This window comes from Berghia stephanieae, chromosome 6 (assembly GCF_034508935.2).
Source record: "Berghia stephanieae isolate SIO BIC M18660-M18661 chromosome 6, UCSD_Bste_1.3, whole genome shotgun sequence".
Taxonomy (NCBI): domain Eukaryota; kingdom Metazoa; phylum Mollusca; class Gastropoda; order Nudibranchia; family Aeolidiidae; genus Berghia; species Berghia stephanieae.
This window is the reverse complement of record NC_088365.1, coordinates 44,185,040-44,190,712: the sequence shown is the minus strand read 5'-3', so window position 1 is coordinate 44,190,712 and position 5,673 is coordinate 44,185,040.

Here is a 5,673-nt window from a genome sequence, read left to right as displayed (position 1 = left end):
TTATCTCCGTTATCAGTTAGATGATGACACTTTGACATTGTATCTCATACATCATGATATCTTTCAATCTGGTTTTATTTGGTGGTCAGGATGTATCGACATTGTCACCTTAAACATCAGCGTGGTGTGTCTTGTTGCATCGAATACATCATGTTGTCTTTCAACCTGGTTTTACTCGGTCTCTTGGCCGTTGGTGAGTAGTGGTCATGATATATAGAAAATGTTACATTGCCATCCGGAAATATAACGGACCAACGCACAAATCTATGTGTAACCTTAAACGTTTATATTCTGGCTAATACAGTTTAGTGAGAATTACTCATATCATGGATGACAAAAATCAATAACAAAGACCTTAGGGACGTCAATTTCAATCTATCTATAGATAGTATGCACTTGTCTTAGAAGATCATAACATTGCCATCCGGAAGTATAACGGACCAACACACAAAACTGTGTGTATCCATGAACTTTTATAGTCAGGTTAATACAGATCAGTGAGCATTACTCATAAACGCGGATGGCAAAAAACAATAACAAATACCTGAGTGACGTCATCTTCAAACTATCTATACCTGGTCTCAGATAATGTTACCTGAAATGTCAGCCTGGTATTATATCGAATACATCATGTCAGGTCCATTATACTTCCAGATGGTAATGTTGTTAGCTTCTTAGCAAAGCGCGCGCGCACACACACACACACACACACACACACACATAATACTATTATATATATATATATATATATATATATATATATATATATATATATATACATACATATATAGATAAGACAATGCCGTGAATGGCCAGGTACAGAATTTACACCTGAGAATGTGAGTAAAAAGTCAATTCCAAAGACGCACTTCGCACATTTTGAACCCTGGATCAACGATCAAATGACGGGTATCATAAAACAAGACCTCAAGGCCGTATCATGATACGAATGGTCTCCACGAGTCAATTGTTGGTACGGTGGACAAGCATGCTCCCTTAAAAACTAGAGCAGTAAGAATGAGAAGTCAAGCACCCTGGTATAATACCGAAATAAAATTGAATGGATTAGCCAGGAGGCGGGCAGAAAGAAAATGGCTCAAGTCCAGAGATGCTGTCGATAAGAAGCGGTACATCGCGACTAGAAAATAATGCGAAAGCCGTCAATTTCAGGGCCAAAAAGAAATTCTATGAAGACAGCCTGAAAAACGTGGGACGTTCGAGACAATTCTTTGCCTTGACCAAGGAACTGCTGGGACAACAGACGCAATCAACTCTCCCATCTTTAATCGATCGTGCAGATCTACCAACTCGCTTTGGTCAATATTTTAAAGAAAAAATGGATACAATCAGGAAAGAACTCTCATCTCAATCGGTCCAAACAACATTTGACAAGTTTCATGGTGATTCATTAACACATTTTTCAAAGATTACTGAAGCTGACTTACGTGATTGTATTATGTCGTCTCCAACAAAAAGTTGTGATTTAGACCCCGTAAATACTGCCATTCTAAAAAAGTGCATTGATGTAATTTTAACACCATTTACATGTATTGTTAATAATTCGTTACAGTCAGGTGCTGTACCATTTTCAAAGTTGCACATGTCAAACCCCTTTTGAAAAAACCTGATCTAGATAAAGATAACTTAAAAAACTATCGCCCTGTCTCTAATCTTCCTTTTCTCTCTAAGATCTTAGAAAAGCTTGTTTTGAAACAATTATTGTCTCATCTTAAAAATAATTGTCTTGAAGAAAAATTTCAGTCTGCTTATAGGCAACATTCGACGGAAACCGCACTTGTTAGGGTTGTTAATGATCTCCTCTCTGTTATAGACAATGGTTCATGTTCTTTGCTGAATTTGCTTGACCTATCGTCTGCTTTTGATACTATTGATCACAATCTTCTTCTCAAACGTCTTGAAATTACTTATGGCGTGTCTGGTGCAGCGCTTGATTGGTTTAGGTCATATTTGTTTAATCGTAAACAGATTATTACCGTGGATGAATATAGATCGGAGGAAATATTTCTTGATTGTGGGGTTCCCCAGGGTTCAGTACTTGGACCCGTTCTTTTTGTTCTGTACGTTGGTCCTCTGTCTAAAATCATCAGAAGTTTCGGTCTGTCTTACCATCAATACGCTGTTGATACGCAATTGTACTGCGTCTCCAATACGAGAAATTTACAAGAAATATCAGTCGATAGTAAAAATTGTATCCAAAGTGTTAAGAAATGGATGAATGAGAACAGACTGAAACTGAATGATGATAAGACGGAGGTGCTGTATGTGGGGAACAGGAAGTGGAAAAGTGAAACAGATTTGAAGTTGGGGGATGCCTCCATTCAAATTGTTGACAAAGTGAAAAACCTTGGCACATTCTTAGACTCTGGACTGTCGATGGAGCATCAGGTTGATAATTTGGTTAGATCTCTCTTTGTCCAACTAAAAAAAGATTGCTTCCATTAGACGGTTCATATCTGAGGATGTGACCTAGCACCTGGTTGTGTCCCTCGTACTATCGAAATTGGATTATTGTAATGCTCTATGGTTTGGCGTTTCGCAATATAATCTGAGACGTCTTCAGATTGTCCAAAACAGCGCTGCCAGACTAGTATTCATGAAGCGTAGGTGCGACTCTGCCGGACCTCTGCTTCATGACTTGCACTGGCTGCCTGTTGAGAAAAGGATTAAATTCAAAGCTTGTGTTTTAGTGTATCGTTGTCTTGAAGGTACTGCCCCTTCCTACCTTTCGGAACTTATTGAAAGATATTCAAAACCCCACCCCTTACATTCGGCCAGTGATTCCACAAAACTAGTCGTCCCTCGAATTCGGAAAAATGCTGGAATGAGATCCTTTTCTCATTTCGGACCCTCTGTTTGGAACGCCTTACCACAGAGCATACGTGAAAAAGAATCTTTGTCTATTTTTAAACGTTCGCTTAAAACATATCTGTTTCGATTTTAGTAGATGGTATGAGAAGCAAGATAGGTTTGGTTTGTGTTGTGTGTTGTTTGTGTGTGTGTGTGTGTTTGTATGTGTGTGTGCTTGTGTGTGTGTGAATGATTATGTTTCAGCCAAAGTAAATTTGTAATTTAAGCGCTTAGAGTCTTGGTATCTCGGAGTTATAGCGCTATATAAGTTTTCAGCATTATTATTATTATTATTATTATTATTATATTATTATTATTATTATTATTTATTATTATTATTATTATTATTATTATTATTATTATTATTATCTTCATATCTCTTTCATTCCATACCCAAAACAATACCATGTTGACTCGTTAGACACATCCAACCAAGTCTGATTATTCATTGTTAATTTCCCGATTTCAAAATTCTATGCCAGGCAACCATTAGGTGTTAATTTCCCTATTTCAAAATTCTATGCCAGGCAGACCATTAGGTGTTAATTTCCCTATTTCAAAATTCTATGCCAGGCAGACCATTAGGTGTTAATTTCCTTATTTCAAAATAAAATGCCAGGCAGACCATTAGGTGTTAATTTCCTTATTTCAAAATACTATGCCAGGCAGACCATTAGGTGTTAATTTCCTTATTTCAAAATTCTATGCAGGCAGACCATTAGGTGTTAATTTCCTTATTTCAAAATTCTATGCCAGGCAGACCATTAGCTGTTAATTTTCCTATTTCAAAATTATTCTATCACAGGCAGATCATTAGGTGTTAATTTTCCTATTTCAAAATTCTATGACAAGAAGACCATTAGTTGTTAATTTCCTTATTTCAAATTCTATGCCAGGCACACCTTTGGGGCTTAATATTTCATATTTCAAAATTATTCTATGCTAGGCAGACCTTAAGGTGTTATTTTCTGTATTTCAAAATTCTATGCTTGGCAGACCGTTAGGTGTTAATTTTCCTATTTCAAAATTATTCTATCCTAGGCAGACCATTAGGTGTTCATTTCCCTATTTCAAGTTCTATCACCGGCAGACTATTAGGTGTTAATTTTCCTATTTCAAAATTCTATGCCAGGCAGACCATTAGGTGTTAATTTCCTTATTTCGCTTTTCCAGGCTTTGCTGAGGAACACCATTAAGTGATAATTGTCATATTTCCCTATTCTAGACTTGGCAGACCATTAAGCGACAATTTTCCTATTTTCTTTTTCCAGGCTTTGCAGACCACACTGAGTATTAACATTTCTAGTCCCCCACTCGAGGTTAGGAACACCATTAAGTGATAATGTTTATATTTCCCTATTCAAAGCTTGTCAGTTCATTAGATGTTAACATTCCTATTTCCCTCTTCCAGGCACGACGGACGCATTATACACATGCCCTCTTGCTTTTTCTGAGGACAGCAATGTCCAGGTTTTTGGCACCAACTGTTACCAGTTCATTGTCTACGAACTCAGAGACTTTTCAGGCCGGCAGGACGTCTGCAGACAAAATGGAGGAACTCTTGCGATTGTCAGAAATGATGACATTAACAATTTTATTTGTGATACACTTCAGAGTACCATACAGAATGTATCACCCCGATATCTGGATTGGGTTAAAATATCATCCACAAGAACAAATTTACAAATGGATGGATGGTTCGAAACTTGGAAATTTCCAGAAATTTGAGTCAAGACGCTCATATCATGATGACGTTTGCGTGGCCTTGAATCCTCGAACGAGGTTGTGGCATCAATACAATTGTCATTCTGGATACATTGCACCATTTAGCTTTACGACAAGAAACATATTTATCTGTGAATACCCAGCTTATACCTGTCACTAAGATTACCGCCCCGCCGGTCAATCCGCCAAACAAAGGGGCGATAACTACCGATTGACTGTCCTAAACTAGTTCTTAGGGACAAATATCTTCAGGTATACCGTGGCATATGTTACTTGTTTGTATAAACGATTTGAAAACCTTCGACGAGGCGGATGCAAGTTGTCAACGCGATGGTGGACGATTGGCGTCCGTTGATTCTCAGAACTTGACATTTACATCCAAGAAAATTTACATCACACGTACGGACTAAGAAATCATGCAGCCTGGATTGGTCTGAAATACAATTCTCGTCGTGGTGGATTTATGTGGCTGGTCAGAAGTAAACGTCCATTTACTAATTTCAAGTTCAATTACTTTTATTATTCTGACAAATGTGGGGCCATAGATGTGGACGATGGAAAATGGTTGACAAAGAAATGTTCAGAGGAGCGCCTACCCTACATTTGTCAATTTGTATCAAACCCAAATCCCATCCGGACTAAAAGTCTCCCTACCATTTCCACAACAACTAATCTGAAAACCAAAACACATGTAAGGAAGAGGACTGCCCTGTACAGCCTATTGGCAAAAATAACCTTCAGATTTACGGTGGCTTGTGCTACTTGTTTGTATTAAACAATTTGAAAACCTTCGACGAGGCGGATTCAAGTTGTCAACGCGATGGTGGACGATTGGCGTCCGTTGATTCTCAAGAACTTGACATTTACCTCCAAGAAAATTTATATCACACGTACAGACTAAGAAATTATGCAGCCTGGATTGGTCTGAAATACAATTCCCGTCGTGGTGGATTTATGTGGCTGGCCAGAAGTAAAGTCCATTTACTAATTTCAAGTTCAATTACTTTTATTATTCTGACAAATGTGGGGCCATAGATGTGGACGATGGAAAATGGTTGACAAAGAAATGTTACAGAGGAG